Source organism: Natrix helvetica (genome assembly GCF_964273705.1).
Source record: "Natrix helvetica genome assembly, chromosome: 2".
NCBI classification, from domain to species: domain Eukaryota; kingdom Metazoa; phylum Chordata; class Lepidosauria; order Squamata; family Natricidae; genus Natrix; species Natrix helvetica.
This window is the reverse complement of record NC_138552.1, coordinates 48,398,675-48,410,061: the sequence shown is the minus strand read 5'-3', so window position 1 is coordinate 48,410,061 and position 11,387 is coordinate 48,398,675.

Below are 11,387 nucleotides of genomic sequence, written 5' to 3'. Positions count from 1 at the left end.
TAGAAGGCTGCAGGAGGCCATTGTGGCTGAAAACAGACCCTGGGAGAGCCACATGCGGCCCTCCCAAGGTCTGTTTTCACTGGCAGAGAGCTGAAGGATCCCCCCAGCCCTGACCATCACAGATGCCCCCCAACATGAGTGACATCAAGCTGGACACGTTCACCCTGGCCATGCCCTCCCAGTCCCTCCGAGGTCAAGCAACCCTGATGCAGCCCTCAATGAAAACAAGTCTGACACTCCTGATGTAGAGTATTACAAAGTGGAGATTCCCACAGTACCATTTTGTTTGAGATCTCAGTGGTATAACTTTTTTAACTGGCTTACAAAATAAACATAAGAGAGTCATAACAGGACAGAAATGACAGGGGAGAAGGAAGGTTGTGCTTGGTAGCTGGGATGGGTTGAAAGTTTTTGTCCAAGTTTAACCCAAAACAAGATTTGCCTCAAAAAGCTGATCAAATTGAAGTGGGAGAAGAGGCACCAACAGCAAGCTGAAAAACAGACATGCGGTGATCTGACAATAGCAAAGAAGTGATAGTAAAGTTCTCTGCCTGGAGTGCTGCATATTACAACTGAGACTGAAATCAAATCAAGCATGCTACCATTTGTGTTGGTCTATCAATATCTTAGGTAAAATCGATGGTTGCCATGGTTGTCATGAATTCCTTAGTTGCATCAAACTTTACATTGTGTCATAGAAAGTAAAAATCTCCCAAAGCTATCAGTCTTGTGGGTTCTTCTCTCTGAGCTTGGTTGTTTCCTTGCAAAAATTTCATTACCAAACTATGTAACATGATCAGTGATAGTACATAGTTTGGTAATGAAATGTTTGCAGCAAAACAAACAATCTCAGAAAGCACCAGGGATACCACAGTTCAATCCTAAACTACAATTTTTCTCTTCTTTTGGTATTATGAATATTGTTGACTTTTACCTCCTAATGTTGAACCATTTTTGAGCCAGATCAGGAGGACAGTTTGTAGAAGGAGGGTATCAGGTAAAATACAGGGCCATCCAAATGGTGATAAAATTATAGGCTAATGGTACTTTTTCTTCAATATACTGGATATAACTGTCCATGCAAAAAAAAACCTCATATAACATTATATATTGATGCAAACTTTCAGATATTCAGAATATAGAGTAATTTAAATAGCTTAAATAGCAGTGGTTGGAGTGCAGTATTACAGGCTAATTCTGCTGGCTGCCAACCGCCAAGATTTCGGCAGTTTGAGTCTCACTGTCTCAAGATTGACTAAGCCTTCCATCCTTCCAACATCAGTAAAATGAGGACCCAGATTGTTGGCGGCAATATGCTGACTCTGTAAACCACTTAGAAAGGGCTGTAGAACACTTGAAGCAATATATATCTAAGTCCTATTGCTAAGTTCAAATGCAATTGATGAGTTTCGACTAAATTACAATGGATTTTAAAATAAGTTTTATCAGGTGCTTTTATTATAGTCATAGGGTGCAATGTAAGCTAGTTTCCTTGTGATGCACCCCGAGCAACCTCACTTTGTCACAGCTAAATAGTCTACACATTCTGCTAAATAGTCTACACCTCATAAAGATCTCCCAGCAATCAGCAGCCGCATGAGTATCAGAAAATACTGTAGAAACAATGGTTAATGCTGTATTCTGTTACACCATGCAAAATAAATAAATCATGGTCATGACTTAACTTGAGCAACCTATCACATAAAGTATACTGTACTATAATTGTTCTGCCAAACTTCTCGTGACCTCTAGATAGAGTTAAAACTTAGAATTCCTGTAGATACTCCTGCGAGAAAGTGTCATAATGTTTATGTCCAGTTTTGTCTGTGAGACTCCCTGCATAATTTTAAAGCAAAGACCAGGCCAAAATAATTTGTAATATACACCAATTGTAGGCATGAAATGGTCTAATCTTCGCTACCGGTTCAGAACTGGAAGCGTGCCCATGCTTTGTGCGCTTCTGCGCATGTGCCAAACATCTTTGATGATGTCTGGGTGGGTGGGTGGAGCCTCCCGCCGCTGCCACTACGGGTTCGCCTGAACCAGGGCAAACCGGTAGAATACGGCCTCTGACCACGTGATATGATACAGAGCTGATTTTAGATCCAGATGATACGACACAATTGATTGCAAGTTCTTCACACATAATCTTAGTTGTGGAAGTATAATTTTACTTGTGCCATGCTCCAATCAAGGGCAAATTGTATCTCAGTAGTTTTGTCTCATACGAGTAGCAGCTACTGCCTGATTAAATGCCAATCGGATGGAAATACACTGATAATTGGATAGCATCATTCGTATTCAGCCAACACTTTCGTGGGATGGCATCACTGAAAAACTACTACTACTTTGCTGTCTGTCAAAGCGACCATTGAAAGGAGATTAACAACAACTGAAATCAGCTAAAAATGCAGAACTTCAGCAGGAGCCAATTTCACACACTTTAAGCAAATTGCTGATGAGCACTCTGTTACAGCATTTTCCCTCAGTATATATGTATATATATTCAATTATAGTGTTGGCTGTTTTACTTAAATGTATAGTTTACAAAAGAAAATGCAAGTAACAGAGGAAGTAAATACATCAGGATATATACCAAGCATGATAATCATGCTGGCTCCATTTGAACCTTGATTTGTTTAAAATCTTTTTTCACTTTAAGGTTGCTGGAACAACTAGAAACGTAGATGAAACATTAAATCAGAATCTTTGGACACATCTGCTTAACATCTGCTTTCTCTTCAATGGAAATTAATGGAAACTAATTAATAATCTGAGGGACTTGATGCATAGCTGCTTTTATTGATATTTTAAGGCTATAATCTTAAAAACACTTTTTGGGGAATAAAACCCAATGAAATCTGTGAGGTTTTGTGTTAAGTAACAATTGTACAATAAGATGAAAAGATAAACATATACCAATGTATTAGTGGTCATACCAATTAAATAAAAATTAATCCTAGGTCTAAACTGGAAAAATATAATAGAGAATTTCAATACTTAGTAACAGTTAATGTTTCAGAAAATAAATATTTTTTAAAAGTTTTTTTCTGCAACAATACACCCAATTCACCCAAAATATTTTCCCTCACTATATTGCTAATATAGTGCACATATACAATAGCTATATCAGATATACATATTTGTGTATGTGTTTTCTGGCTCTAAGGCCATAATGGAGAAGTAACTGTACAATTTATGAATCAGCAAGCTACCTATATTACCCATTTGTGACAAACTTTTTTTTAAATTCCTAGGCAGAAAGCAAAAATCATTAATATAAGTTGAGATCTTCATGTGGAATTAAGAACATAATAGAGCACCTTAATCTAGTGTCATCAAGAACGGTTGGAAAATACTACAATTTCACTCTGTTTGGAAGATGGGGAAACAGATATCCATCCTAAAGCCAACTTTTGGAGAAAAATTAATGATAATTCAACATGTGAATACGAGCAAAGGTCCATTTAGTTCATTGCTATGTCACCAATGGCCAACCAGATGCATTCAGAAAAGGAAAGTTCATAACTGGCACGATCCAGAAGTGGAATAGAAGACTCATTAGTTCAAAATGTGATATTCCTGGAACAATACATTTTATATGCATCTTCAAAAAACCCATCTTTTCTTGTTATTATTCATTGCCTATTTCAATTATTTGTTTCTGTATGCAAGGCAAATGGGCCCTTTTTTCAATATTTTTGTTATTTTGTGTGCCAAGAGACAAATAGCAAAAGCTTACAGTATTAGTATATCAAAACTGCTCTTATGCATTTGTATCATGTATCTACATATAACACAGTTTACGTAACAAGAAAAAGCACTTGGATAGTTCATCTGAGTTACACTTATACAAAGTTACTACATGCAGTATAGACTACTATAGAGTTACTACGCATAGACTAATTTTTACTTAACAAAATGGAAATTATATTATAAATGTCAGTGTTCCAAATATCATGCAGAAATAAATCAGAGTCCAAGGCAGAGTTATCCTTAAAGTTCCAATTTAATAAAACAGGCATGTTGGCACATCTGTGAAATTCCAACTCTGAAGAGCTTCCTGGAATTCCACCCAGTTGAAAGTTCATAATCTTATGCCCACACCCATAAATCCATCACATGGTCCAATCTTCTTCTACAATCCCGACAACTCCACCCCGCTGGTTCCGGTCAGGTGTCGAGGTGCGGAGACAAAAGATGACCTTGGCTTCTATAAAGGAATGACAACAACACATTCCACAATTCTACACCTTTCTATTCTCCCCCTCCCAATTACTACAATAATGAAACAGTATAGTAAAATGAAAGAAAGTGTGGCAGGCCAAAGATTCTTAAAGGAACCGCTGCAGGCCTGACAATATAATTATATTCTGTAAGCCACCTTGAGTCGCCATGGCTGTATAGGAAGAAATATAAATTTAATAATATATAAAATAAAATAAATATATATAAAGATAAAAGACAAAGGACAATTATGGCTATTTATATCTTTTGAAAGAAATAAGTCAGAATGTGTGGAAGATATATGAAGCATCTCTTATTCAATCATTAAAGTTGTCCCTTCCCCCACCCCACAAGACTTGTATAGCTATTCAAAAAACTACTTCCAGCTACCTTCTCGTGTGTATTTAGTATATGCATACTTTGTTTCTATTTTTCCCAGCCTAGGGCAGTTTCTAAAACAGCCACACAAGTCTTGAAAAAGATTTAGCTGCCTACAGAGTTCAGAACAAAGAGTCCTTTGCATGCACTTGTGTGCATTCCAAATACTTCTTTTTCTTTTTTTCTTTTTTTTTGTGTTTGAGGTTTTAAACAATCCTGATAGGGAGGAATAACTCAGAACTGTATAGGGATACATGTTTTTCTTAGGAACATCCAAAATATTTTGGCTTCTGAATTATCCAGTGTAATATCACACTAGATCAGGGCTCTCGAATTCATAGCGTATGGGCCTGCAGAGATACTGAGGCAGTAATAGCAGAATTATTGTGTGGTTTATATTGAAATATTAGTTCTTCAAGTCATTTCCGGTTCCTGGAGATTGCCTGGAGATGTCCCTGCAGTTTTCTTGACAATATTTTCGGAAGTGGTTTGCCATTGCCTTCTTCTGCTTAGGGATGAGAGAGATTGGCACACTGTCACCCAGCTGGTTTCATGCCTCAGATGAGACTAGAACTCCCAGTCCTCCAATTTCTAGTGTGGTGCTTAAACCATTACTTCAAACTGGTTTTCATTTTATATATCCTGGTTATCTCACTTTTTTTTTTGAAAAAGGAGAAATAGAAGGTACACATACACATAGGTTTTTTCCTCCTTTTTATTAGTAGTTACTCAACTAATCTTTCCTTTTCTTAGAAGTACAAATTACTTGGGATAATAACAACTGCTTTTATTGTACATATCTTTATTTAGGGTTCTCCAGGTTTAGGTAATTCAATACAGAAGTGAATTTTTTGCAGATGCTTCAGCTTCCAGGAAGACTTCAGCACAATAGTTCAAAAGTGCATTTTCTATAGTGAGGGGTTCTTGGTGCTCTCTGAGCTTAATAATTTTCTTGATATGTTTCATTACCCAAACTAAGTAACATCACAAGTGCTAGTTGATGATGTTATCTAGTTTGTATAATGAAATGTCTGCAAGAAAATAACCAAGCTAACGGAGCACCAAGAACCCCTCATATCAACCCTGAACTACAAATATAGTCCTACAAGTTTCTACTAAAGAAAAAACATAAACTTAAATAATTTGAAAATAATCAATCAAGAACAGGCTTTAATGCACTTTAGTGCACAATTTTGAGCAGCCAAAAGGACCTCAACTTTTGTTTTCATGCCCTCAGAGACATTTTTGTACAGGAAAAGTGGCAGCACAGCTGCATGCATTCTGAAATAAAAAAACGATGAAAACTATTACATAAACTAAGTCTACAAATTTGGGGTTTTGTAAAGAAAGAACTTTCCCTACAAACTTTCTCCAAAACTCCACTCTCATTCTCATGTGTGATATACTCCCATCCATTTTGTGACTGTCAATCACTCAAAAATGTTAAGTGTGGTTCTTTGAGCTTCCGGAGGAATGGCGGTCTGCCGCTAGAGCTCCGTAGATCCGCGGGGTGCTTTCCAGGGAACTAGGAGTGCTGCCGGTCCCCTTTTCCAGCATGGGGGCCGGGTCCCCAGTAAACAGCTACCCTGGTTTCTTTTATGACCCGAATGGGTCCTCCAGGGTAGCTGGGTGTTTGGAAAAAGCATGAGGAACATAAGGAATGTGAGGAACGAACTGGGAATGCAGCTGATGGGAGGCGGCGCCCGGAGAAGCCGCAGAGAGGCCGTCTGCGTTTGGAGCCGATTGAAGGAGAGGCAGACGGCCTCGAAATGGCGGACGGAGTGTGCGGAGGCGCGCCGATACCAGCGATGCCAAATTTGGACTTCAGGTTGGAGGCTGGTGACCTAGGACCATCTGGGACCGTGGATTGAGGTGGCGAAGGCTGGAAGCGCCGGACGCCAAATCCCTCGGCTTGCAGCTTGTTGTGAAAGGTAGCTGTGGGAGGTTTGAAAAGGCTTAAAAACCATGTTGGCTGAATTTGAGAGGATTGGAGACCGGCCAGGACCTTTGAGGCCGGCAAAGACTGGATGGGTAGGCCGAGAAGGAAGCTGGAGGCCGATGGGAGGCCAGTGGGAGCGGCGTTGGGGCCTGGAATGGTGGTTTGGGGGCCAAATTCGCAGCTGCAGGCCAAGGCAGGATTAAAAGCCGAGGACCTGGTAGGAATAGGACTACGATTCAGGAGGCTGTATAGAGACCGGGGGGGGGAGCTTTGTTGGTGGATTGCCAGGAGGCCCTTATCATCGTGCACTCTGACTGCACCCCCCCTACCCCCCCCCTGCTGACTATTTATTAACAACTGCCCCGGATTCCATCTGCGTGAGCCCTAGAGGACTTCTTCCTACCCTATATGATTTACTGCTAATTGACCATCTGCCCCCTGCCTATTCCAACTACAGTCCAACTACCCCTTGCCATCCGCCACCTACCACCCACCGCCCCCACCTCTTGATTGTCATCTAACCAACCTATCACCATCACCCCCCCCCCCATCTAAGACTAATGACTGGACTATTCTGTTTTGCTGCAACCATGCTTTTCAAATTTTTACTGGATTATGACATCTTCAGCATAGACCCTAAGCCCCGACGACGAACTCTTTTAACACTCTATGTATTTAAGGTCAGACCTGATCCTACTGCGAGAGTCCCCCCTCTCGCAGGTGTGGCCCTCCGCCCTTTCGAGGGCCCACCTTGATGACGGATTTATTAATCCCGAGAGGTGGAGGAAGCGGAGACTTAGGGGGTTTTTAGTTAGTTGTTTTTTTAAAATTTGTAGGGGTGGGGGCTCAGGGGTTGTGGGGTGGGTGGGTCAGATCAGGAGCGATGTGAGAGCCGGGCCTCCAGGTGTGGTCGTGAGCAGAAGGAGCGGAAGGGAGGAGGAGGGGGAGGATATCATTCCTATACAGGGCTCTTTAATTCCAACGGTCGCAGGGAGGGGCAGATACGAGGACAGATTAAGAACTTACAGTCGGTTGGGAGACCCGTGGTTGCTGGTTACACCCGGTCGCTTGTACCAACCCCCGCGTTCTAGGTGGTCAAGAGTTACAGACCCAAGGCCTGAGGCTGTTGTTATGCAATGCGAGGTCCGTTGTTAACAAGGCCCCCCTCATTCACGATCTAATTTTAGAGGGGGAGCCGGACCTCGTGGGAATAACGGAGACCTGGTTGGGCCACAAGGGAGGTCTTCCCCTCGTGGAAATGTGCCCACCAGGCTACCGAGCATTTCACCAGCCCCGGGCCCAGGGAAGGGGTGGTGGGGTGGCAGTAATTATTCGGGAGGACTTAGAGCCGAGGGAGTCTACTGTGCCACAGACGTCCGGATGTGAATCCCTTGTTGTGAAATGGGGCCCTGGGAGACAGTTGGGCCTGCTGATAGTATACCTGGCTCCTCGCTATACATCAGCGGCCCTGCCGGAACTCCTCGAGCTGATCGCATCGGTGACGGTTGAGACCCCCAAACTTTTAGTGATGGGGGATTTTAACCTGCCATCGATGGGAGAAGCATCAGAGGGGGTTCGGGAGTTCATGGCTTCCATGACAGCCATGGACCTGACTCAAATGATTCAGGGCCCGACACATGAGGGAGGACACACTCTGGACCTTGTTTTTGTCTCTGGCCAGTGGCTGAGTGATCTGGGAGGAGGGGACTTAACCATCACTCCCCTGTCATGGTCAGATCACTCACTCCTTCGTCTTGACTTCCCTGGTGCTACCTCCCGCTGCGGGGAGGCGGAACCGGAAAGTACCAGATGGTTCCGCCCCAGGCGCCTGATGGAACCTGATAGGTTCCAGACGGAGCTTGGGCCACCTCCTGTAACCTTGACCCGCCCCCGGGTAGAGGACCTGGTGGTCGCGTGGAATAATGCGACTACCAGGGCCTTGAACCGGGTGGCGCCTTTGCGGCCTCTCCGGCGGCAACGATCCACCCTGGCCCCTTGGTTTACCGAGGAACTAAGGGTGATGAAATGCCGCAAGAGACGTCTAGAGAGTCGTTGGAGATCCTCTCGCTCCGAATTTGATCGAACACAGGCACGAGCCCATTCAAGGATGTACCTTGTGGCATTGAGAGTGGCCAAACGCCAATATTGTGCCACTCTCATTGCATCCGCGGAGAACCGCCCTGCCGCCCTGTTTCAGGTGTCCCGCTCCCTCTTGTTTCAGAGGCCGCGGGAGGCCCCTCTACAGGGCAGGGCAGAGGAATTTGGTAAATATCTGCAGGATAAAATCGCTCAAATCCGGAGGGATTGGGTCCCTGTCAGTGGTCCAATGGAGACGTCCATGGCGAGTCTTGAGGAATCGATCTGGGAGGAGTTTGACTTGGTTGCCATCGAGGATTTGGACAGAATGTGTGGACGACTGCGACCCACCACATGTTTATTGGACCCGTGCCCCTCCTGGCTTGTACTGGCATCCTGGGAGGTTACACGAGACTGGCTCCTGGGCCTAGTGAATGCTTCGTTGAGCAAGGGGTCTCTCCCGGCCACCTTGAAAGAGGCGGTGGTGAGACCCTTGCTCAAGAAGCCTTCCCTGGACCCTTTGGAGCTGGCCAATTATCGTCCTGTCTCCAACCTTCCCTTTTTGGCGAAGGTTGTAGAGAGTGTGGTGGCCTACCAGTTTCCACGTCATCTGGAGGAAAATGATTATCTAGACCCGCGCCAGTCCGGCTTCCGCCCCGGTCACAGCACGGAGACTGCCTTGGTCGCGTTGGTGGATGATCTCTGGAGGGCCAGAGATAGAGGTTGTTCCTCTATCCTGGTCCTATTAGACCTCTCGGCGGCTTTTGATACCATCGACCATGGTATCCTGCTACGCCGGCTGGAGGGGTTGGGGGTCCGGGGCACCGTTTTGCAGTGGTTCGGCTCCTACCTTTCTGGCCGGACGCAGCGTGTGTTGGCAGGAGAAGAGAGGTCGACCCTACGCCCCCTTACTTGTGGGGTGCCACAGGGGTCGGTCCTCTCGCCACTCCTGTTCAACACATATATGAAGCCGCTGGGTGAGATCATCCGTGGTTTCGGGGTGGGATACCACCTGTAAGCTGATGATACTCAGCTGTACTTTTCCACCCCGAACCACCACAACGAGGCCATCGAAGTGATGTCCCAGTGTGTGGAAGCCGTACGGATCTGGATGGATGACAACCGACTCAAGCTCAACCCCTCCAAGACGGAGTGGCTGTGGGTACCAGCTCCCCGGTTCAGCCAATTAACTCCATCATTGGCCATTGGGGGCATTCAACTTGCCCCCGTGGAGCGGGCGCGCAATTTGGGCGTCCTCCTGGATGCCCGGCTGTCCATGGATGACCATGTGACAGCCGTGGCAAGGGGGGCGTTCCACCAGGTTCGCCTGGTGCGACAATTGCGCCCCCTACTGGACCGGGACACCTTACGCACAGTCACTCATGCGCTGGTGACGTCTCGCTTGGACTACTGTAACGCTCTCTACATGGGGCTTCCCTTGAAATGCACCCGGAGGCTACAGTTGGTCCAGAACGCAGCCGCGCGGGTAATTATGGGGAGTACTAGGTACTCCCATGTGACACCGTTCCTGCGCGAGCTGCACTGGCTTCCTGTGGTCTATCGGGTGCGTTTCAAGGTTTTGATAACAATCTTTAAAGCGCTCCATGGCTCAGGACCTAGTTACTTGCGGGATCGTATTCTGCCCCATACATCCCTGCGACCAATCCGCTCGCACAGAGAGGGCCTCCTCCAGGTGCCGTCCACTAGACAGTGTCGGGGGGCGGCGCCTAGGAGTAGAGCCTTCTCTGTGGCGGGCCCAGCCCTGTGGAATGACCTCCCTCTGGATATTAGGAATACCTCTGACCTCCGCTCCTTTCGTATTAAGCTTAAGACCCACCTATTCCAAGTAGCTGGCCTGGCTCAACTTTGATCTAACCATATCGCTCCTGACGGGTTTTTAATTGGGTATTTTAATTATATTTAATTATTTAGGGGTTTTTTAATCACTGTATTCTAATTGTTTTTTATTCATCAGCCGACCTCCTCCTTGTGTATGTCTCGGTATATGTCTCTGTTATATGTTTGTTTTGTCCACATATTTATTTCATATGTTTCATTGTACGCCGCCCCGAGTCCTTCGGGAGAGGGTGCGGCTAAGAAATAAATATTTATTATTATTTATTTAAAAGGTTTCTTGTTCCTGCATTGGGCTATTTGGAGTACAGATTAATTGTTTTATTTATCCTGTCCATAAAATAACATAAAATAGATTCCCAGTGTACAAGCATGAAACTTACAATCCACTCTAACCTGCATTCCATCAATGGCCAATGGCAAAACAAAATGGGTATGCTAACCAGGTAAGAGACTTTACAGATATCAATATATGCCTTACTGCAATTTCGCCCTATGTTCAGGTGGCTTGAAAATTCAGGTAAAATGAAAAAAAGAGAATATTTAAGTAGTTTCTCTGAGTAGCATTTGATTATCCAAAGGATGTAAGGCAGTCAAGTAATCTAATATTCTAACGTATGCACTTCTCTACTCACTTCACAGCATGAACAAAGGAATGGACTGAATATAGTTCCACTTGTTACTATAAATAAAACATTGCTTTAAGGTGTAAATGTTTGACTTTGCCACCAACAAAATGCTGTCCTTTTAAAATGGTTATGTATGTAAATAGGGCAGGTTTTAAAAAGCAATGTTTTTATTAATAATTCAGACAGAGGAGCCCATGGCTGAATTGTTTTCTTGAGCTCCATGGCTGCCTCTGTTTGTTTTTTGCAACTTGCATTGAACCAGCAAATCCTTGTCTTACATCTCA